The 26,163-nt window shown below is 37.0% G+C and overlaps 1 protein-coding gene across 1 annotated transcript in view; it reads right to left on the reverse strand.

Moving 5' to 3' along the window:
* Window positions 1-14,047, reverse strand: part of LOC129725981 (kinesin-like protein unc-104) — a 102,241-nt gene extending 88,194 nt beyond the window's left edge. The window contains exon 1 of the mRNA XM_055682480.1: window positions 13,830-14,047. The gene's annotated coding sequence lies outside the window, so the exon portion shown is untranslated. The remainder of the gene's footprint in view (window positions 1-13,829) is intronic.
* Window positions 14,048-26,163: the final 12,116 nt, after the last annotated feature.

Below are 26,163 nucleotides of genomic sequence, written 5' to 3' on the forward strand. Positions count from 1 at the left end.
CAGCTGTACTACGCAATCCATCAGACCATACTGAGGATCTGGATGGACGACAAATGCCGAAAGACTGGTTGGAAGACCTCATATACCAAATCTACAAGAAGGGCCATCGACTGGATTATTGCAACTATCGAGGCATTATATTGCTCAACTCCTTCGTCAGCGAATACCAGGCTAGTTTTCGGTAGGGGCGTTCCACGACAGATCAAAAGTTCACCCTACTAGAAATCCTCGATAGTTCCGATAGTATAGCTTGCAGACTCACCATCTCTCAGATTTTAAAGCGGTATACAACTCAGTGAAAAGAAGCAAGCTGTGGCAGATTATGCTGGAACACGGTTCCCCAACGAGACAAATTAAGCTGAGTCGTATGACGCTGGAGAAATGGAAATCATGTGTACGGATAGCTGGCGAGACATCAGTCGCGTTCGTAATGTTAGATGGACTGAAGCAGGAGGATGAGCTTTCCAACTTACTGGTTAATAGAGCCCTTGAAGGCCTTCAGGCTTAAGCGGGAAGCGACGAAATTGAGACTAGGCATTGACTCTGTTGAAACAAAGTTCATGGTAACTGGCAGAGAGCGTGTGAGTTCCGGTGGTGTTGGTGCTGAATTGAAGTTTGATGGGGAACGATTTGAAGTGGTTGATGAATCCGTATTTCTTGGTACGCTTTTGACATGTGACAACGATATGAACCGCAAAGTAAACGACGGGAGGTCCTTCTACGGATTGCGTAACCAGCTGAGGATCCGTAGTATGCAAACTCGCACAAAACTAGCGCTGTATAGAACACTGATTCTTTCGATGGCTCATTACCGACATGAAGCATGGACGCAGAAAGAAGCTAATTGCCCGGAGTTTTTGAGCGTCCTGCGATCGATACTTGGCGGTAATTTGGACGATCTGTTGATGCACGAAATGACAGAAGAAGGGCTGTCCAAGACAGAAGAAACTGGACATGTCTTATTCGTTTGGCCAGTAAACGGTCCGTTGGCCAACAAAGTGAAGTAAGTAACGTAATCCTTATGAAGACTGAGTGACGTGAGCGAACGGATTAGCTGCTAAGGGGCCGTTCTCCGTCTTTTCCTAGCCTTTCAAAAACTGTTCAATTTTGTTTTCAATTTTGTTCAAAATATGAACAAAATTTGTTCATATTAGTTATTCGAAGGCAAACCGTTAAATCGCTTTTAAATTTTTGTAAATATGCTTTTCTAACGATAAATCAATCATGAATGCGTTGTTTTTAGTGACAATAATGACTTTGTGGAACAGTATTTAGTGGCCAGAACAAAACATAAGTCAGAAAAAATAAAAACTACGTTTCGCAATTTGATTAAACCTAATTGTCACTAAATAGTTATTGATAAAACAAATGTATACATTATCGAGAGAATAATTAAGTATTGAACAACAAAACAATTGTTATCAATAAATTATCTCTATTTTCTTATTTACCACCTCACCAAAAAACATACATTCAAAACTCTATCAGATCCTACAAGAAGCATATTTTTTATCTTTATTCGACCATCCTCTTAAACATCTACATCACAGCAATTTGGAGTTGTATGTGCACACTACGTACCAAACGGCAAACAGCGTAAGGAAAGTGCCCACAGAATCATCGTTCAAATGGTGCCAGCCTGTCCTCGGTCAAATGTATAAAATTTTCTCTGCTGTACCTACTACCACTGTACCTAGATGTACATATCTACACAGCGATGCCGCCGACTAAAACTTTCAGTTGAAACTGTTGTTTCATTTTGCGTCACCGAGTAGTAAATGGCACCAGCTAGCTTGCGATTTTCACGTCCGATGGTCTGTCCACCCACTCTGCCAGCCACAGGCATTTGCGGGGCATACTGGCAGTATGGGGACTTCGCCACGACGACGTGAGGAGTAAACTTTTCCCGCATCTGCTTTTGCGGATATGGATGAACCCAGTGAAGGTATTGTCAATGATTGGACCATCCGAGTGCTATGCTGGTTCGACAGTGGTTCGGTTTTTTTTTGGTAATTTCCACCGACGACCGATTGTGAAAGTCGCCGCTTTTCCAGCTCATGCTCATGTCTGTGATCTGTTAAATAATTTAACACACGAGAGTTCCCCTCTCACGGGACATCTACTAAGCTATCTTGTGAAGTTCTATTAACGCTACTGTCTCACGTGAGCTGGAGCCTAGTAATTCCGTTGTTTCGATAAAAGGTGGAAATACAATGAAAAAAACCTAAATTAATCCACCCAGCGGAGAGACCCAGCCTTTCTCCTTCGAACTTATAATTTGTTAAAATAGATTTACTCCAACACTTAAAAAATACACCTTGATTATTCCTTCTGGATTTGTTATTCATTCTAAACAACAAATTTTTGGTAGTCAACAGCACAACAATACCGAACATTTAAAATTTAACATATCATCGGCTTCGTGCAACACTGGCACAACTCAAAATTTTGCATTTTTGAGTTTTTGATGGCAAACGATGCCAAATACTGTAAAGTTTCATCACACGAAATCCCATTTCGAAAATCACAAAAATTCCAGAGTTATGAGTAGAAGTGCCTCTGCTGCACGAAATTTCTCCATAAAGTTAGTAAAAAAAAGGTTTTAACTTGGACAACGTGAGCACGTAATATGTGCATAATAAACCCAAAGATGTTAAATAAGGATTGGTAATCTTAAACTTCAAAGTTTTCTTGAAAATCCAAGGATAAATTTTTGACGCAAATTTTCAAACGCGTTTTTCTTGAAACTATGTTTTTTTGAGTTGTGCCAGTGTTGCACGAAACCGACGATATGAATATAAATTAACACATATACATGCAAATAACATTACACTGGGGTCTTTTTTTACGAGGTTGGTTGTACCGCGTTGAAAAAATCCGCGTATAAAAAACCGCGTTATTTTCAAAAATCGCGTAAAAAAACTCCATTCAATAATGAGATCCGATTAAAAATAATGGCACGTAAGTAAATATAAACTTGAAAAATAATATAAAAATGGTAACGAAGCTCACAAAATGAGTTTATAGTGCTCCTAAAATGAAATTTCATTGAAGAACAGGACAATAACTTTTTTATAATAATTTTGCCACATGTTTAAGCTTTCGTTTCATTATCGGAAGCTAATCGCAACGACCCTGACTCGTATCGTTATACAGTTATTAATGTAGTTTTGTTCCTCGTCCCGAATCAACGGAAATTGTCTATTTTTTGATAATAACAGCAAATATATTAAAAATATGCATTATTTAGATTGATAAACAGAATATCTTCTTGTCATGAACCATACGATTGATTTTTATTATGACTTTATTGGATTTACTTATACTAAACATATTTAGTACCGCGTAGAAATAATCTTCCAAATCGCGTAAAAATAATCCGCGTTATTTCAAAAAACCGCGTAAAAATAATCCGCGTTATTGTGAAAAATCGCGTAAAAAAAGTCACGTATAAAAAACCGCATAAAAATAACTCGCGTAAAAAAGACCCCAGTGTAAATTCCTTCAACTATATGATGCGAATTTGTTTCTGATTGTGGTATAATGGATTTGTACTCATATACTGCCTATAAATATTCAGATGTATAAGATTTAAAATAATGTATAATTAAATGTTGTTGCTTATACATTAATTTGAATGATCTTATCAGTGAAATTGAAATTCTTTAACGCAGTTGATATTACTGATCGTTTCTGAAAGGCATCCAATGAATGGTCAAATACCAATCAATATGGGTTCTTGAAACCTGGATTATACCCAGTGGCCAGAATCCAACCTAAAACCCAATTTTCAATCCAGATGACCACTTTTGGTTGCCTGATAATCATAAAATCATAGAATCCATCATAAAATTGCCGAACTGCCTAATCTGGGTATTTCTATGGCGAAGATGGCGACAGTTTCCGATCAACAGCGTAAAGCGACAAATATCATCCAATACGATTTGGGGAAGCTGTATGATACCCTGAGACCAGAAATCATCTTCAGACGCCTTTTTAAATTTCTAGACAGTAGCTTCCGGTTTCTACCAGTCTAAAAGGGACAAACATTACCCAATGTAAGTTTTTCAGTACCCGGGATGATGCTCAGAGACCAAGAATCAACTTCATACTTCATTTTGAAATCCGAATTTGCGACACCTGTTTTCTTTAAATAAGTCGTGTAATCTTTGAAAGAAGAAATTTTCAATATTTTTACAATTCAACACATAATGGATAAAGTAAAAGTCCGATTACACTGGTCAACACAAGTGTTGCCCCGAAGTTCAAACTAAGAAAAAATGAAAAATTATAGCTTTTTCTGTGAATTTTTTTCTATATAGGGCAACTATTACGAACTTTAGAGCAGCATTTTTTTCGATTTTGTCAACCAGTGTTGTAATTAAATTAAATGGGTACCAATAAAGCAACTGAACCTCCAATTTAAAACTAAGATTGTTGAAATCAGTGATGCCATCTTTGCACAGAACGGAAGGTCAACTTCAGGTATATGATCGAACAGAAAGTGCACACAAAAAGGACTGAAAAATGACAATTGAATTTTCTGTGCTCTCGGGCAATATATATTTGTCGTGTACGTTTATGCCGCTTTGAATTGACGGTTATTTCAACAGTTTAGCCCGTTTAATATTACGTTCGATACAAAAACGTTTTGGGAAAAATTCGCAATTATTCACATTTGTGGAGTTTGTCATATTACAATAGTGTAACGAAGGTATTGTAATCGACAAATGTTGATTTGAAACACGAACAACAATCAATGTTATTGGAAAATTGTGCGTTTTAAACCGTTAATGTTGCAATTCTTCCATTTACAATTGTACCATGTATTATCGACGTTTTTTTTTTTTTTTGAAAATTGTTAAAATGTAAAATGCAGTTCGTGAGTTTTTTTTTTTCAACTCAAGAAAGTACTTTGAGTTTTTGAAAATCATGGCACAGATGGATTTTTTAACGCAAACTTTCCGAATATTTATAATAAATGAATCACATTTTTATTCGGAAATGAAATTTAAAAACTAGTTTCATCCTCTTATTAGATTATATTACATGTTTTGCCGATTGACTCTAGTCCATTCTGGAGAATATAGATTTTCTACTCTTTGATGCGACATGCGACATGCCATTTAAATAAAAATAAGCAGAATAAGGTTAAATGTTAATAATCTGATTATTTTCACAGTTAAAAGGAGTATATTACTGAAAAACAATAAAGGAACAGTTCTACAATTATCTATGCCGGTATCTGAGTCAGCTGTTTTGAAGGATGCTAGGGGCAAGACACTGCGTAACCCAATAGGTGATTAGTAATCCTAACAAAAAGAAACAACCGGTGTCATCTTGCAACATGGATAGCTCAACCCAACGAGTGAAAGTCATTCACTAGTTGGGCTACGAATTTAGTGCAACGAGCAAAATCCGATTGTATTCATTGTTACTAAGTGTTTATCGTTGCATTTTCAGACACTCCTCTAGTCACATCAAAACTCTTTGAAGTCATATTATCGTCGTTGTGATGTTGGTGTATAGAAACATAGTAAAACGGTATGTAAAAAGTACAACCTGCTATATTGCAAAAAAAAAATGCCAAAAACTAAAGTTGTTTATTAAAACAACCGATGACCAAAATTCATCGCATCTTATAATATACTATTTCGAAGCATTCAAATCATAAATCCGGTGAAGCTACATACCTTGCTACTGATATTCATTCATTTTAGAAGCAATTCACAACTTGAAACACATGAATTTGCGATTTTCATTTGCTTAGTTATGTCGTTTTCGTTTTTGCGGTGTAGCTACCCCGCGGACTACACTTTGTCCTATCACTGTTTTTTTTTTTTACATTTTCCGGACTATCCCGGACTACCCTTTTTCTGTCCCGGACAGTCCGCGAAAGAAACAGAGTACAGTTTTGAAGACACCAACACATTCACACGTATGTGTCAAAATCAAAAAAAAAATGTGTCAAAACCGGTTTGCTTTGATTATCGTTCTTCGCGTGTCAAACATCAGGTTGAATTTCATTATTATTTCATTTTTTTATTTTGTCATTTTTCAGTAAATTGGCAAATTTTTCGTACAGTAGCACAAACGCGATAAAAGACAATAGCGATAATGACCAAATCAAAAGTCACAGCTACCTCTGGTATTACGCACACCATTGCAACTGCTCGGAAAGTGTTTTTTTTTTCAGCTGCAAAGCGTAGTCCGGGACGGGATAGTCCTGCCGTAAAAACGAATTCGACATTAGTAAGAAACTATTAACAAGTTGAAAAAGTTATTTGCTGTCGCTTGGTGATGCTTCGTCTCCAACCGTACAAAACAAAAAAAAACGCTTTTCCGCTCGTGCCTACTTGTTGATCAAACCGTTTCACCAAGTCCTATACGCTATGGTTGGGAAGTTAATGTGATAAATTAATGATAGATAAATGATATATCAACCAATATCGTGTAATATTACCGAAATATTTTTCATGAAATAAAGTTGTCAAGCCCCTAGAAATAATGTGTTTTCCTTCTTACAGATGCTTAGCAGGGTTAACCTGTAGTGTTTATGCGACAGATTTATACCAGTGTGTTTGATTGATTTCGATAAAAGTAGTATAAATTCTGTTTATTTTCCGTGAAAAAGCGTTCTTTCCACCCCTAGGGAGCGCTGCAAAATTCACTGAGCACTTAGCAGTTTTCGTATCACAGATGACCTTCCGTTCTGTGATCCTTGGGCAAACGAGTGAATTTGATAAAGTTTTCTGAACACGTTCCTTTTCATAACCCTCGAACTACATGTTCAATCATCATAAAATTCGTTATTAAGGGGTTTTGAAGACAGCCCGTTCATTTGGTACCTATTTTGTTCAAATCGGTTGTGTAGTTTCTGAGATAATGGAGTTTCATAACTTTCACATTTTGATACATAACAGACAAAGTTACAGTCCGATTATAATAAAATTCAATAGGGTTTTATCAGGCAACTAGAACTTTCTATTGCAACTTATTTTGTGAAAATCCGTCCATCCATCTCTGAGAGAAGTGGGTGAGTTCAAACAGTCTTAGAAACATGTTTCTTGTCATAGCCTGATTTCACATTATTATACATAACAGAAAAAGTTTAAGTCCAATAACAATAAAATTCAATAGGGTCTTATGGGGCAATAAGACCTTTCATATGACACTAAGTTTGTGAAAATCGGTCCAGCCATCTCTGAGAAAAGTGAGTGAGTTTAAACAGTGTTTGAAACACGTTTCTTTGTATAACTTTTGAACTACTTGTCCAATCATTATAAAATTATTTCACAAATGGTTCAAAAAACAAGCCCGTTCTTTTGATACCAATTCAAATCGGTTTCGTAGTTTCTGAGATAATGAAGTTTTGTGATTTTCACATTTTGATACATAACCTCGAAACTAAAAATCCGATTACAATAAAATTCGATAGGGTCTTATGGGGCGACTAGACCTTTCATTTGCAATTAGTTTCATGCAATTAGCCATCTCTGAGAAAATCGAGTGAGATTGGGAGACCGTTACATACATACACACACACACATACACACACACATACAGAAAATGCTCAGCTCGTCGAACTAAGTCGATTGATATACGACTTTTTGGATCACTTTTATACCTTTAGTTTATTCAGTGATTGCTATACCTTTCTAGGAGAGAGGCAAATATCGAGCTTCTTCTAGCGTACCTTCCGATAGTGCTAGAATAGAAAATTCGGTCAACTATCTTTGTTTTGTGATGCTACATTTTATTCGATGACTAACTTTTGACAAGCGAGACACCCGATCTACAGGAATCTTTACAGACTAAAAGTACAATGAGTTTTCAAAGTATTCCGGTTGAAGCTTGCTTCATTTAAAATCAGGAAATATTGATTTACCTACAAACGAGCCGAAACACAAACGACCGAATTTCAAACGGTCAAACTAATAGACGGCCGAATCACAAAATGCCGAAAATTCATTGAAAATGGATGATGATTTTAATAAACCCCGAATTAATCGACCTACCGGTGAAACCCAGCCTTTCTCATCCGAATATATTATTTGTTAAAGTAGATTTACACGAACACTTCAATTTTCAATTTTTTAATTTTTGCAAGATTTCTTTTTACTCTAAATAACAAGTTTTGGTAGCAAACAGTACAACTATACCGAACATTTAAAACATAACATTCACTCACATATGAACATACAACATACACACATGCAAATAACATGAAATAAATATGTTTCAAACATTGACGCGAAATTTTTTGTTTGGTCGTGGTATAATCGAAACGTCATAACTTGACGTGGCTTGCTCTGAAAATCGCAAAACACTGAAATTCGCCAAATCAACTGTGTATGATGTACTCAGCATTTCCGTAAACGGATGACCGTGACCCGGAGGTAAACCCAGGACTCTCCGATCAGGATATTGTCAAAAAATATAGTGTCCTGGGAGGGAGAAATGGATACGAAGCTGTGGGAGTGTCAAAACGAACCAGAATGAGCTGTCATTGACTGTCAATTTGAGTTTTTGTGTTCATTGTCGTTTTACAAAATATTTTGGTTTATTTTTACGTAAAATAATAAATTTCATAAGCTGTAAGTAATAATCACGTCAGCGTACTTCGATTATTGATCTTGCGCTTTAATGCCTTGGTTACAATTTCGAACACACTTCATCACAGTCGAATCACATACATAAGACATACGTAACACTCAGGAAGAAATCTTCCAAAAAAGTTGGTACAAAATGAACTACTCGAAAGTACCAACCTCTGTAAAAAAAAACCTCTGTTTGAGTAGTTTATGGAGGTTGTGTACCTGCGCAGCCCTGCATTTGTCTCGTTCCCACTTGAAAAATGCAGCATTGATTTTGTAAACAACTTTTTGACAGTTTCGCAAGAGATTTTGTTGAGGGCTCGGGTAGAGCCGCTATGAAAAAAAATTCAATCCGTTCATTTTCGTCGAGCAGTTCATACTGGTGTTGGTACCGGGTGATGTGGGGCAAAGAGTACCAAAAAAAATCGCCAGTGTTACGTATCTCTAAGTATGTGGTCGAATGATGGTTCTCGTTTCACAAAATAGTGAGATGCAGGATTGCAAAATTTTTGCAACTGCATGAAACCCCGAAAAAGCTCCCTGACAGATTACGCTCTCGTACACATTTTCAGAAAGTCTGCGCAAATATATATAAACTCAAAACTGATAAAACACAGACTCGAAAAATTTGTGTTTCACAGACAAATTTGCACATTCAGTATTTCTGATGTTGCTAAAAATTTCGGTTAAGTCATGCATACGTTAAAGCAAGAAGCTATCAAAAACCGACGCATGTGCGTGTTCTCTGTTTTGAATGTAGTAGGGTAACGAACGTCTTCGTCATTTGGCTGAAACTTTGCATAGACGTTTCTATAGGCAAGAGATGCCTTTTTGTGCTATTGGTTTAATTTTTTGGAACACGACTCATTTTTGAGAAGCTATTGAAAAATGCTACTTCGGGAAGGTATTAATGATTACGAATATTCTTAGCGCTAAAACGGTTTGTTTGATCGGTGTGACGTTTGCGACGAAGTTGTAGGTAATAGTTTTGTCTTTCCGAAAAAAATATACATCCTGAAATAATTTTGTTTTGTTGGAAAAAAGTGAAATAAAAATTATCCAAAAAAACTCATTTTTGAAAAATCCATTTTTTGTCACAAAAACTACAAAAGATTACCTAAACAATGCAACGATCAGAGAAATCAAGAAAAAAAATTTATGATTTTTTGAAAAGAAATATTTTTTTACTACAGGATACATTTTATTATGGAAGGACAAAATAATTATCTACAACTTTGTCAAAGAGCGATTTCGAACTCTGATTAGTCGGTTAATGGTTGTTTTCCCTAGCACGGTCGACAGAATTATATTCCTAGTAAACTGGGCATGCTCTTTTGGAGCTATATAAGAGCCTGTTTCTGCTTAAAGCAATAATTTTGCTAGTAGGTGTTGACTAGAATGGTCCTTACAAAGTAGCAGCGGGTGGCAGCGGATAGCAACAGCGGCGTGCTACCAGCGGCAGTAGTGGTAGCAGCATCAGCGATGGATGCAGCAGCGCTTCCTCTATTGAAACTTGCCTTTGTGCGGTAGCGACAGCAGCAGTAGCAGTAAATAGCTGTCTTTGTGCGGTAGGGGCAGCATCAGCAGTAGGTACATCAACCAGAACTTCTTCTAAAGAAAACCTGCCATATTTTGGAAACACACAAACGTTTCGAGATGCTGAAAATCAAATCTGTCGGCCGTCAATTTTTCAGTGTGAAAACAGCTATCCACTGTGTTATCAAAGAATGCTTGATTCCCACTGTCGGTGATAGCACAGAGATGCGAGCAGCACCATATCCGATATTATATAAAACAACAAATCTTCTGTTGAAAATTGTCAAGCCCCAATTATGCGAATGGCTAGACTACTGAAAATGTTCAAGTCTTGTTGAAACGCACATTTTGATTGATCTGATTGATCGCTTTCCCTATCACGGTCGACAGAAATTTATACCGGCGACTAAGACGATCCTAACTAAGCAGCAACGGGTAGCAGCAGCAGTGGCAGCAGCAGCGCTCGCAACGGGTATTAGCAACGGCAGCGGGTATCAGCAGCGGTGGTAGCTGCCTTCAAGCGGTAGTGGCAGCATCAGCGGTAGGTGCATTGGCCAGCCCTTCTTCAAGTATTTTCGCAACACAAACGTGTTTGTGATGCTAGCAATTAAAGCCTGTCGGCCGTCAAATTTTAAGCGTGAAAACAGCTTTCCACTGTGTTATCTGATAAATGCCTTAGGGGCCATCCACATACCACGTGGACAGCTGGGGTATGTGTAATGTCCACGGTCAATACAAAATCGTTGAAAATCTGTCTACGTGGTATATGGTTGGCCCTCTAATCCTACTGTCGTGGATAGCAAGATAGCAAGAAAGATGCGACCCCGATCATATACGATCTTAAATTAAACTAAAAGTTGTGCTTTTTAAAACAAATTAAATTTTTTATTGAGGTATTAGTAGTGCAACGGGTATCAGTAGCGGTAATGTTGATATCAGCCTCAGCGGTAGGTGCATTAACAGTAGAGTAGCAAAATTGACGTAGCTCAGGGGCGGCTCGTGACTTTTTAACTTACCTGTTCAACTAAAACTTCTAAAAACCACAGTTTGGGAAAGTAATCACAATTATGTCCGCGGAAAAACGCAAGTTATTCTTTTTGTTGCTATTCAGAAATAACACTAAATAAAGAGGTATAAATATGAATTTAGATTTGAAATTCTATTTCGTCTGGCGGCAGGTTACACCTACGGACGAGTCGTTCCTGATAGAGCTGTTCGTTGCAACACTTGCATGCCTACATTCGAAAGTGATCACGAATGCTTTGAATAATAAAATTCTTCGAATGATAGTTAGATAACGATAACTTTTACCAACACTATTTATTAGTGTAAATCTATGGAAACAATGTGGCAGCCCTGAAAAAATTCAAAAAAATAACTGGGGTCGATTTACAGCCTATTAAAATCATCAAGGTTCCGGCAATACCATCTTGGTTATTTTTCAGGAACCGGAAATCAATCTCTTGAATCTCAGAATAATCGTAGATCAACCCCAGAGTCTTTTAGTGTTAGCACATTATGTTCAGAGTGTTTTATTAGTTTTGGATTAGTCAAGATCATTCACGAATGCAACAATGCAAGTAATGCAACAAACAACATTTTGTAGTTATACGTCCACCTTGCAGTCGTGGCTTTACATACAACCCTTCTGTTATTTTTTTATCTTTTTGCAAAAAATGGTACAGGTTTATTCATATCATCAGAGCATTTTTCTTATACAAATCTTCGAACAGAAATGACATTTTTCTTTTACCCTACAAATTCAATATCAATCAACTTCATTGCGAAGAGACCTCTAGTTATATTGATATAACGTTTGAAAAATTACACATATTTTCTGGCCTATATCGCATTTACTCGTCACCAAGCCCAGAATGTTCAGATACATGTTATAAAATAACTTCTATAATATAGAAGTAACTTCTAAAGTTGAAGTGGGTATGCGGTTAAAAAGAAGAAAAAAAAATAACGCTAAATATTATGTACAGCCTAATTATAAACGATTTCTTATCAGGAGTTATCAGTAAAAACAGTCAAGATTATACTCACGAATAGAATTCTCTTTTTATTTCCAAAAATTAGCTCAAACACTTATTTGTAGTTAATCATAAAGTAAGTTATTGATGTAAACCGTGTCTTGATCGATGTATTCTCAAAGATTAATGCATTCTGTAACGCTGTGGTCAATGTACAACATTATGTATTATTTATACAATACAATGCCGTTTAAAATTTTTGGGGTGTTATCAAACTGATAGCATAACCTGCGGGAATTCGGTACTTAAGGAAAAATAGATCGATTTCCTAAATCTATTTCGCTTTTATCTATAGCTCAGTTGGCACGATAATGTATATAGCTTAGGGAATTTAATATTTGAGATAATGGGAGCTGCGGCTAATATGAAAAAGCTAAGCTACTTTAATCGTTAAAAGCATTAAATCAGGGCTATTATTAACAAATTACAATCCAAAACATCAAATATCAATCAAATAAACTTAAAAAACTTGTAAGTGCTTCGTAGAATGAGCAAAAACTTGTTGACTCTGACAGTAAAACTCGCAACGCCGACTATCTTCGCTATTTGGTTTTTAAATGACACATCTGATTCCATATCTATACACTACATTCTACCCGAATTGCTACTCACCAAAATACTTTGTACCATTCACTACTGAATATTTTTTCTCGTTCCGTTTAGCACAACGGGATGCTTGAGGGATAAACATGAAAATGACAAACCAAGACAAAATATCCATCGACAATAATAATAGCTGTTCCAAATGCTCCTGATACATACGTCTACTTACATATGGTTCTACTTTCATTTACTGTTACCTCAAAGGGTAAAAAAACGTTCAGTTTTTTTCTTACACGGAATTCCGTTAGAACCACTAAAATGTGCATAACATTTTCCGAATGTCGCAGCAATATAATTTTATATGGCTTTGGCATCTGTATGGGAGTACAAAATCTGTTTAACATTGTTAGAGTAATCTGCCATTTCCCATAAATAGCTCTCAAAACCCTTGGTAAGCAGAAATCATATATTTACAAAGTAGTTGAAAACGATTCTTGATTCAAGACAAGCAACAAATGTTTATTTTCAAACCCACATCTGAACAGATATAATAATTTCATAGAAGCATTCAGTAAATTACCATGGATCTCGTTTTGTACAAACAAAACAAAATTGAGTAAATAGTGTTTAGGCATAAGTTTAAGTTCAGTTACAAATTTGACAGACTATTCCTTAGTTTTCGAAAAAACCGAAAAAAACTCATCATGCCTTGCTATGAACATCCTTGTTCTTTTTCTGTGATACACTGTAACCTTGGTGTATCCCACTTTGGATTTTTCTTGCGCAACAACATTGATTCTGCATCCAATTCAAGTGCATGGTAAAAATACTGAGTGCGAAACATATATCTTTGTACCTATATGCTCATAGTTCCAAGAATATATCAAAGAGAACAGGTGAACAAAATCAATCGATTATCGTAAAAAAAAGAATGTGATCTTATAGCAATGAATACCGTGAAACATTGCACCTGACAACCTTACTAAAATAGTTTTTTAACCTACCAAAAATATACGAACTGGTAGCTGTATATTAATGAAACAAAACGGGGTGGGTTTTTCTGATAAATCGAAAAAGCTAACATATTGTACACGGGAGTTAGTACATGAGAGTTTACCTTGAAATCGATATCCAGCAGATAAGAAAATCTTACTTTGTAGCACTTTTAACAAATCACTGTTGTAATTTCGAACAAGCACCTTAAGCACAATTTCAAAGCACCAAGCAAGAAAAATCCTTGCACTCGTAATACACAATCACTGGAAGAAAATTCGATTTTTCTTTTTCCACTGACTGACACTGTGCACCAAACCTGAGGGTTGTTTTTCTTCTGATCTGATCAGTACAGTGGCGAAAAAAAAGAAGAACAGAAGGACTCATGCTGTCAGTGGAATGTAAACAAACTTCATAAACATATACGATACTGGCAGTACGTTAGTATCAAAATAGTCAATATCGAATAAAAACCTACTCATAACTACTTTCAGTCATATCCAACTTTTCACGAGCGGTAATCTAACGGTTGTCGAACTAGTTACAGCCAGGTTTTCTTTACGCGGGGGATACGTACCTTGTAAAAAAAAACCGCATAAAAAACCGCGTTAAAAAAAACCGCGTAAAAAATCGCGTTAATTCAAAAATCCGCGTAAAAAACCGCGCTAATTCAAAAATCCGCGTAAAAAAACGAGTTTTTCAAAATATCCGCGTAAAGTAGTCCAGCAAGAAGGGCTTTAGAAAAAACCCTAGACGCTCTAGAACCAGTATTTCAAATTGTCCTCTCCATTCCGGATCTTTCGGTGGGCGGAGAGTATATTTTGGACTATGTCTTTTACTAGATAAACCACTTAAACGTTTCTGGTTCCAAACCCACGTTAATTCGGGAATTCGCGATTTTTTTTTTTGAATTAGCGCGGTATCGCGTAAAAAAAACCGCGTAAATTCAAAAATCCGCGTAAATTCAAAAATCCGCGTAAAAAAACCGCGTTAATTCAAAAATCCGCGTAAAAAACGCGTAAATTCAAAAATCCGCGTAAAAAAAAACTCGTAAAAAATCCGCGTAAAAAATAACCTGACTGTATATCACTCCTTTGACATCGCGCCATGTTTCAAGCGCTAACATCTCAACATATGTGTAAGGGATCATTCAAATAATACATAACGCTCTAGGGGGTGGGGGGGTATTCAGCGGAGCGTTATATTGCATGTGGCAAACATGTAAAATTGCGTTACATGGGGGTGGGTGGGTATTGAAAATTGCCAAATTCCGCGTTATGTAATATTTGAATGGTTCCTAAACGAGATAACATATCACCGCCTCTGTTCATACATCTTTATCTTACTGCTGACAACGGGCACAAATTATTTTGAGCCCAGGACATGAGTTCATTGTCATTCACTGTTCCTCGGGATGCCAATGGCTCGAGTTATATGGATTCGACAGATAAAGGAGGTTGTCATACTACTAGTTCAAAATAGATTTTTTTAAATTTTCACTAACTGGCAAGTGATGCACAAAGTGACACTTCTGCTGCTGGAAAATATAACCCTGATAGAGCACAAAATGACATTTCTGCTGCTGGCTTATGGAAAATACAACCCTTACAGGGCACAAAAAGACATACTACTGGCCTGCGGAAATATAACCCTGGTTCGCGTGTTATGATATGAATACCAAATGTGAAGACATTTCTCAATTTCGAAGACATAAGGGCTTGTGTGAAGAAGTGGGTGCCTAATAGTCGGTTGATTGACCGCACCTGATTTAATGTGTTGTGCTGGGATTTTCGCTTACTTTCAATTGGAATCTTATAGGTGGAGACATTTTTTTATTGAGTGTGAAGACATTTGAAAAACGACCTAACATCCCTGTGTCCTGATTTCTTGACGACGGGGTTTGCCTTAAAATCACTTACAGTTGTTAAAGTTCTACTGTTTAAATTTGAAAAAAAGGGGAAGTGGAATGTGTATTTCTATGATATTTCTCAGAAGAAAAAATAATACCCCTAAAACACCCTATAAACTAGTAGCATATCTGGCATAAAATATCACTAGTTGTAGTTCCATGTCATGATACTTGAATTAGGGTTATGTTGTTTTTCCGCAAAAATTACACTCTGTCTACTATTTATCACTTGGTGAAAAATTAAAAAATATGTAATTTCTTACTTTGAAATTCAAAGAAAAATCGAAAAGATCTAAATAAATTACGTAGTGCTTACTGAAAGGTCGATTTTCAACTAAAAGTTTTTTTAATCAAAACCCCTCATTCCAATAGAGCTTTCTACGCCAGATCTTACCAATACAGGCTTAGCCGTGCATTCTTGAAAAATCGATTTGTTTTCAACCAAAAAATCAGCTGACATTTGATTTCGAAAAATATTTCACCTATGAATCCTAGTTCATTAGTGTTACCTGTTTTAACAAATTTTGCTTTAGTGGAAAAACAGATGAAAAGAACTAAAAATCGGCTTACAATTTGAATAAAAGTTCGGGACAGAAGGAGATTTTTTATTACCACCAGCGTGTTGATTATTTGCACCCAAAAAAAACTTTTATTAGTGAAATCGACCACTAATACTAGCGCAGATAGAAAGGTCTAAAGCAATAGTATGAAAAAAAAGTAGGAGGTTGTATCCAAGACACGAACTACGTAGAACTACGTACACTATTAACAAATGCATTGAGTGTTTTATTACCCTAGTAACACAACTGGTTTAATCAAAGTTTTATAGCACTTTTTTGGCTGTATCGAGCGCCATAAAACTTGAATAAAACCAATATTTTTACTTGAGAAATGAGTTATAATAGGATTCAGCATTGTTAGCAGAACGTGCCGACTTAAAAGCCATACACAGCACACACGCACAAATCATACCATATCATTGACACACACACATCATACCATATTATACAGACACGCACACACATCATACCATATCATACAGACACCCACACACACACATCATACCATATTATACAGACACACACACAGCATACCATACCATATCATACAGATAAACACACACATCATACCATATCATACACACACACACATCATACCATATCATACACACTCACACACACATCATACCATATCATACACACATACATCATACCATATCATACACACACATATCATAAACACACGCATATCATAAACACACACATATCATAAACACACACAAACACGCATCATAGCATATCATACACACACATCTCACCAATCAAATATCACACATGCTACAGCTATTAACACACGCTAAACCTCTCCTTACACTGCTTCCGGGCCGGGTCCGTGTTCTCTCCGGGATTTTAATGCATTCACACTGCCTCCGTATTTGAACCGTACTCTGACTGAGATCCGACTGTCCGGCACGAATCCTTTATGTTAATTTACCTTGGTAAATGTAGTTTGCTGTTCAAAATCGGATTTGCTGAACGCAGCCTTTGTGCTGCCCACAGTGGGGGAATAAGGAACTCATACAACACACTGTAAAAGCTGTTTTCACACATAGTTAATTCAGATTGCTATGCTAGCTGGATAGCACAGCATGCTGCTGTTTGCCAAAATAAGACCAAGCTTAATCGTGTGGAAGAAGGCCTAAGCCTTCAACCGGCAATCCGAAACGTTTGTTGCTACCGGGCTGCTGCTATATGTGACCAACCAGCAACTGTTTTTTCCAAGCCGAAAGCAAATTCGGCAAACTAGCTGATACTGGCGCAAACTGCTTCGCTACGGCTAACTAGGTATGTCGACCTTTTTAGGAAAAGCCAGCAAACGACCAATCAGAGGACGTTATTTTTATTTCAACAAGGCTTGACAATTTGCAATAGTGCAATAGTTTGCAGATTCAAACCACATTTTTCTGCATTTGGGCAGATGCGTGTATAGTTTTCCAATCGATTGCTGCAAGAATGAAGGAAATCAGTTGAAAAACAACCGACCTATAAGCATTCGAAAAGCGACAAATTTCGTCCCAGTTTTCCAGTTTGCATCCCTGTGTGGTATGCTAAAGTAAAACGTAGTTCTACGTCAAAAAAGATCACAACTATTGAAATTCCAGTGTAATCGAAGTCTAAATAGAACGCTTGAATTATTGTCAGTGTAACATAGTTGGGTGAATTCCTAATTTCTACCTACCAAAAATGAAATATTTCGCATGAATGAAATGTTTCGCGAAATAATTCAACGGGGAGCAGCACATACAATAACCAGTGGCCGGACCAAGAAACATACGAGATAAAAAGGCTTGCCCCACAGTTCTATACATGGTCCACCCTATCGTGAATTGTAAAACTCTCCCCAATCATCTGACCTTTTTGGTCTTAATGAAATTTGGGGGAGGGTGGGGAAAAGCCCATTTGGGAAATTCCTTTCGAAACACCCAAATACGCGTAAAAACCCCACCATCTTTTGATCGAGTATTACATGCTTTAAATTAAGTCCAACAACAATACAACATACTATTATTACAGATGACACATGAAACTACTTAACTTAGCTCTGACAGAAAAACGAACCTAATCCTAACAAATTATAATATTCGCTTAAGTCTATTTTTGAAAGTAACACTTGATACATTGAAGTCAAATGAGTCAAATACATTATTAAAGACGTCACATATCGCCCTGATGGGTTCGTTTTGACCATATTCTGTACGATGAAATGAGAGGCGCAGAAAGTTTCGCATTCTTAAATTTCTATAGGGCACATTTATGTTGATTTCAGAAAGGATGTTTGGAGCGTCAATTTCGCCAGTTAACAGTTTTCCTACAAATACGGCCCTGAATACGTCTCTTCTTTTTGCTAGTGTGTCAATGCCAAGTAAGCGACATCGACTGGCATAGGGCGGTAATTGGACAGGATCACGCCAAGGAAGAGATCTCAGAGCAAAACGAAGGAACTTGGCTTGAACTGATTCAATCCGGTTGGTCCAGATATCAGTGTAAGGACTCCATATTATGGCTGATGTTTCCAAAATAGATCGAACTAGTGAGACATATAGCGATAGCAAGCAAAACGGGTCAGTAAACTCTTTGGCGATTCTCATCATAAATCCGAGGTTTTTGTTCGCTTGTGCAATGATATGAGAATAGTGATGCTTGAAGGAAAGCTGTGAGTCAAGCAGTACGCCCAAATCTTTTATCACAGACACTCTCTCAAGAGTTTCTCCAGATATACTATAATTCCAAGGTAATGGCTCCAATTTTCGTATGAATGAAATTACAGAGCATTTGGAAACACTCAGCAAATTACGGGTACACCAATTAGAGAATTCATCAAGGTACCGTTGCAATTCTTTGCAGTCCTCTGTGGAGCGAATGATGCGAAATAGTTTTAAATCATCACCATAGATGAGTTTACTGCCAGGTGGGATGACGAAACAAACATCATTGAAAAAAAGGTTAAAAAGCAGTGGTCCGAGATTGCTTCCTTGAGGAACACCTGACAGGTTAACGAAGCTATCTGACTCTGTGTTGCCTAGTTAAATAAACAGTGTTCGGTCTACAAGGTAAGATTTTAACCACTTACTGAAGTGATGTGATGCACCAAGACTTTCAATTTTAGCCAACAGAATATTGTGAACAACACGGTCGAACGCTGCTTTCAGATCTGTATAGATGGTATCCACTTGCAGCCCCTTCTCTATATTTTTTATACAATGCGATGAAAACTCAAGTAAATTAGTCGTAGTCGATCTACCTGGGTAAAACCATGTTGGGCCGTAGACATATATGGCTTAAATTCACGAGATAAAATGTTGCCGACAAGAATTTCGAATATACTGGTTTTCCCTCATACATCGAACATGGTCCACCCTATCGTGAATTGTGAAACTCTCCCCAACCCAAATTTAATCAAACTATTTTTAAAACTTAACTAAGATCCTAGGCTACTCAAAAAACACTATGACATTGAGGGAGTATGATATTTGCGACCATGAGGGCATATGTGAAAATATACTGGTTTTCCCTCATACATCGAACATGGTCCACCCTATCGTGAATTGTGAAACTCTCCCCATCCCAAATTTAATCAAACTATTTTTTAAACTTAACTAAGATCCTAGGCTACTCAAAAAACACTATGACATTGAGGGAGTATGATATTTGCGACCATGAGGGCATATGTGAAAATATACTGGTTTTCCCTCATACATCGAACATGGTCCACCCTATCGTGAATTGTGAAACTCTCCCCAACCCAAATTCGACCAAACTATTTTTAAAACTTAACTAAGATCCTAGGCTACTCAAAAAACACTATGACATTGAGGGAGTATGATATTTGCGACCATGAGAGCATATGTGAAAATATACTGGTTTTCCCTCATACATCGAACATTGTCCACCCTATCGTGAATTGTGAAACTCTCCCCATCCCAAATTTAATCAAACTATTTTTAAAACTTAACTAAGATCCTAGGCTACTCAAAAAACACTATGACATTGAGGGAGTATGATATTTGCGACCATGAGGGCATATGTGAAAATATACTGGTTTTCCCTCATACATCGAACATTGTCCACCCTATCGTGAATTGTGAAACTCTCCCCAACCCAAATTTTATCAAATTATTTTTAAAACTTAACTAAGATCCTAGGCTACTCAAAAAACACTATGACAATGAGGGAGTATGATATTTGCGACCATGAGGGCATATGTGAAAATATACTGGTTTTCCCTCATACATCGAACATGGTCCACCCTATCGTGAATTGTGAAACTCTCCCCTACCCAAATTGAATCAAACTATTTTTAAAACTTAACTAAGATCCTAGGCTACTCAAAAAATACTATGACATTGAGGGAGTATGATATTTGCGGCCATGAGGGCATATGTGAAAATATACCGGTTTTCCCTCATACATCGAACATGGTCCACCCTATCGTGAATTGTGAAACTCTCCCCAACCCAAATTTGATCAAACTATTTTTAAAACTTAACTAGGATCCTAGGCTACTCAAAAAACACTATGACATTTAGGGAGTATGATATTTGCGACCATGAGGGCATATGTGAAAATATACTGGTTTTCCCTCATACATCGAACATTGTCCACCCTATCGTGAATTGTGAAACTCTCCCCATCCCAAATTTTATCAAATTATTTTTAAAACTTAACTAAGATCCTAGGCTACTCAAAAAACACTATGACAATGAGGGAGTATGATATTTGCGACCATGAGGGCATATGTGAAAATATGCTGGTTTTCCCTCATACATCGAACATGGTCCACCCTATCGTGAATTGTGAAACTCTCCTCAACCCAAATTTAATCAAACTATTTTTAAAACTTAACTAAGATCCTAGGCTACTCAAAAAACACTATGACATTGAGGGAGTATGATATTTGCGACCATGAGGGCATATGTGAAAATATACTGGTTTTCCCTCATACATCGAACATTGTCCACCCTATCGTGAATTGTGAAACTCTCCCCAACCCAAATTTTATCAAATTATTTTTAAAACTTAACTAAGATCCTAGGCTACTCAAAAAACACTATGACAATGAGGGAGTATGATATTTGCGACCATGAGGGCATATGTGAAAATATACTGGTTTTCCCTCATACATCGAACATGGTCCACCCTATCGTGAATTGTGAAACTCTCCCCTACCCAAATTGAATCAAACTATTTTTAAAACTTAACTAAGATCCTAGGCTACTCAAAAAATACTATGACATTGAGGGAGTATGATATTTGCGGCCATGAGGGCATATGTGAAAATATACCGGTTTTCCCTCATACATCGAACATGGTCCACCCTATCGTGAATTGTGAAACTCTCCCCAACCCAAATTTGATCAAACTATTTTTAAAACTTAACTAGGATCCTAGGCTACTCAAAAAACACTATGACATTTAGGGAGTATGATATTTGCGACCATGAGGGCATATGTGAAGATATGCTGGTTTTCCCTCATACATCGAACATTGTCCACCCTATCGTGAATTGTGAAACTCTCCCCAACCCAAATTTTATCAAATTATTTTTAAAACTTAACTAAGATCCTAGGCTACTCAAAAAACACTATGACATTGAGGGAGTATGATATTTGCGACCATGAGGGCATATGTGAAAATATGCTGGTTTTCCCTCATACATCGAACATTGTCCACCCTATCGTGAATTGTGAAACTCTCCCCAACCCAAATTTTATCAAATTATTTTTAAAACTTAACTAAGATCCTAGGCTACTCAAAAAACACTATGACAATGAGGGAGTATGATATTTGCGACCATGAGGGCATATGTGAAAATATACTGGTTTTCCCTCATACATCGAACATGGTCCACCCTATCGTGAATTGTGAAACTCTCCTCAACCCAAATTTAATCAAACTATTTTTAAAACTTAACTAAGATCCTAGGCTACTCAAAAAACACTATGACATTGAGGGAGTATGATATTTGCGACCATGAGGGCATATGTGAAAATATACTGGTTTTCCCTCATACATCGAACATTGTCCACCCTATCGTGAATTGTGAAACTCTCCCCAACCCAAATTTTATCAAATTATTTTTAAAACTTAACTAAGATCCTAGGCTACTCAAAAAACACTATGACAATGAGGGAGTATGATATTTGCGACCATGAGGGCATATGTGAAAATATACTGGTTTTCCCTCATACATCGAACATGGTCCACCCTATCGTGAATTGTGAAACTCTCCCCTACCCAAATTGAATCAAACTATTTTTAAAACTTAACTAAAATCCTAGGCTACTCAAAAAATACTATGACATTGAGGGAGTATGATATTTGCGGCCATGAGGGCATATGTGAAAATATACCGGTTTTCCCTCATACATCGAACATGGTCCACCCTATCGTGAATTGTGAAACTCTCCCCTACCCAAATTGAATCAAACTATTTTTAAAACTTAACTAAGATCCTAGGCTACTCAGAAAATACTATGACATTGAGGGAGTATGATATTTGCGGCCATGAGGGCATATGTGAAAATATACCGGTTTTCCCTCATACATCGAACATGGTCCACCCTATCGTGAATTGTGAAACTCTCCCCAACCCAAATTTAATCAAACTATTTTTTAAACTTAACTAAGATCCTAGGCTACTCAAAAAACACTATGACATTGAGGGAGTATGATATTTGCGACCATGAGGGCATATGTGAAAATATACTGGTTTTCCCTCATACATCGAACATGGTCCACCCTATCGTGAATTGTGAAACTCTCCCCTACCCAAATTTTATCAAACTATTTTTAAAACTTAACTAAGATCCTAGGCTACTCAAAAAATACTATGACATTGAGGGAGTATGATATTTGCGGCCATGAGGGCATTTGTGAAAATATACCGGTTTTCCCTCATACATCGAACATGGTCCACCCTATCGTGAATTGTGAAACTCTCCCCAACCCAAGTTTAATCAAACTATTTTTAAAACTTAACTAAGATCCTAGGCTAGTCAAAAAACACTATGACATTGAGGGAGTATGATATTTGCGACCATGAGGGCATATGTGAAAATATACTGGTTTTCCCTCATACATCGAACATGGTCCACCCTATCGTGAATTGTGAAACTCTCCCCAACCCAAATTTTATCAAACTATTTTTAAAACTTAACTAAGATCCTAGGCTACTCAAAAAATACTATGACATTGACGGAGTATGATATTTGCGGCCATGAGGGCATATGTGAAAATATACCGGTTTTCCCTCATACATCGAACATGGTCCACCCTATCGTGAATTGTGAAACTCTCCCCAACCCAAATTTAATCAAACTATTTTTTAAACTTAACTAAGATCCTAGGCTACTCAAAAAACACTATGACATTGAGGGAGTATGATATTTGCGACCATGAGGGCATATGTGAAAATATACTGGTTTTCCCTCATACATCGAACATGGTCCACCCTATCGTGAATTGTGAAACTCTCCCCATCCCAAATTTTATCAAACTATTTTTAAAACTTAACTAAGATCCTAGGCTACTCAAAAAATACTATGACATTGAGGGAGTATGATATTTGCGGCCATGAGGGCATTTGTGAAAATATACCGGTTTTCCCTCATACATCGAACATGGTCCACCCTATCGTGAATTGTGAAACTCTCCCCAACCCAAGTTTAATCAAACTATTTTTAAAACTTAACTAAGATCCTAGGCTAGTCAAAAAACACTATGACATTGAGGGAGTATGATATTTGCGACCATGAGGGCATATGTGAAAATATACTGGTTTTCCCTCATACATCGAACATGGTCCACCCTATCGTGAATTGTGAAACTCTCCCCAACCCAAATTTTATCAAACTATTTTTAAAACTTAACTAAGATCCTAGGCTACTCAAAAAATACTATGACATTGACGGAGTATGATATTTGCGGCCATGAGGGCATATGTGAAAATATACCGGTTTTCCCTCATACATCGAACATGGTCCACCCTATCGTGAATTGTGAAACTCTCCCCAACCCAAATTTAATCAAACTATTTTTAAAACTTAACTAAGATCCTAGGCTACTCAAAAAACACTATGACATTGAGGGAGTATGATATTTGCGACCATGAGGGCATATGTGAAAATATACTGGTTTTCCCTCATACATCGAACATTGTCCACCCTATCGTGAATTGTGAAACTCTCCCCAACCCAAATTTTATCAAACTATTTTTAAAACTTAACTAAGATCCTAGGCTACTCAAAAAACACTATGACATTGAGGGAGTATGATATTTGCGACCATGAGGGCATATGTGAAAATATACTGGTTTTCCCTCATACATCGAACATGGTCCACCCTATCGTGAATTGTGAAACTCTCCCCAACCCAAATTTAATCAAACTATTTTTTAAACTTAACTAAGATCCTAGGCTACTCAAAAAACACTATGACATTGAGGGAGTATGATATTTGCGACCATGAGGGCATATGTGAAAATATACTGGTTTTCCCTCATACATCGAACATGGTCCACCCTATCGTGAATTGTGAAACTCTCCCCATCCCAAATTTTATCAAACTATTTTTAAAACTTAACTAAGATCCTAGGCTACTCAAAAAATACTATGACATTGAGGGAGTATGATATTTGCGGCCATGAGGGCATTTGTGAAAATATACCGGTTTTCCCTCATACATCGAACATGGTCCACCCTATCGTGAATTGTGAAACTCTCCCCAACCCAAGTTTAATCAAACTATTTTTAAAACTTAACTAAGATCCTAGGCTAGTCAAAAAACACTATGACATTGAGGGAGTATGATATTTGCGACCATGAGGGCATATGTGAAAATATACTGGTTTTCCCTCATACATCGAACATGGTCCACCCTATCGTGAATTGTGAAACTCTCCCCAACCCAAATTTTATCAAACTATTTTTAAAACTTAACTAAGATCCTAGGCTACTCAAAAAATACTATGACATTGACGGAGTATGATATTTGCGGCCATGAGGGCATATGTGAAAATATACCGGTTTTCCCTCATACATCGAACATGGTCCACCCTATCGTGAATTGTGAAACTCTCCCCAACCCAAATTGAATCAAACTATTTTTAAAACTTAACTAAGATCCTAGGCTACTCAAAAAACACTATGACATTGAGGGAGTATGATATTTGCGACCATGAGGGCATATGTGAAAATATACTGGTTTTCCCTCATACATCGAACATTGTCCACCCTATCGTGAATTGTGAAACTCTCCCCAACCCAAATTTTATCAAATTATTTTTAAAACTTAACTAAGATCCTAGGCTACTCAAAAAACACTATGACAATGAGGGAGTATGATATTTGCGACCATGAGGGCATATGTGAAAATATACTGGTTTTCCCTCATACATCGAACATGGTCCACCCTATCGTGAATTGTGAAACTCTCCCCTACCCAAATTGAATCAAACTATTTTTAAAACTTAACTAAGATCCTAGGCTACTCAAAAAATACTATGACATTGAGGGAGTATGATATTTGCGGCCATGAGGGCATATGTGAAAATATACCGGTTTTCCCTCATACATCGAACATGGTCCACCCTATCGTGAATTGTGAAACTCTCCCCAACCCAAATTTGATCAAACTATTTTTAAAACTTAACTAGGATCCTAGGCTACTCAAAAAACACTATGACATTTAGGGAGTATGATATTTGCGACCATGAGGGCATATGTGAAAATATGCTGGTTTTCCCTCATACATCGAACATTGTCCACCCTATCGTGAATTGTAAAACTCTCCCCATCCCAAATTTAATCAAACTATTTTTAAAACTTAACTAAGATCCTAGGCTACTCAAAAAGTACTATGACATTGAGGGAGTATGATATTTGCGGCCATGAGGGCATTTGTGAAAATATACCGGTTTTCCCTCATACATCGAACATGGTCCACCCTATCGTGAATTGTGAAACTCTCCCCAACCCAAATTTAATCAAACT

This window comes from Wyeomyia smithii, chromosome 2 (genome assembly GCF_029784165.1).
Source record: "Wyeomyia smithii strain HCP4-BCI-WySm-NY-G18 chromosome 2, ASM2978416v1, whole genome shotgun sequence".
NCBI classification, from domain to species: Eukaryota; Metazoa; Arthropoda; class Insecta; order Diptera; family Culicidae; genus Wyeomyia; species Wyeomyia smithii.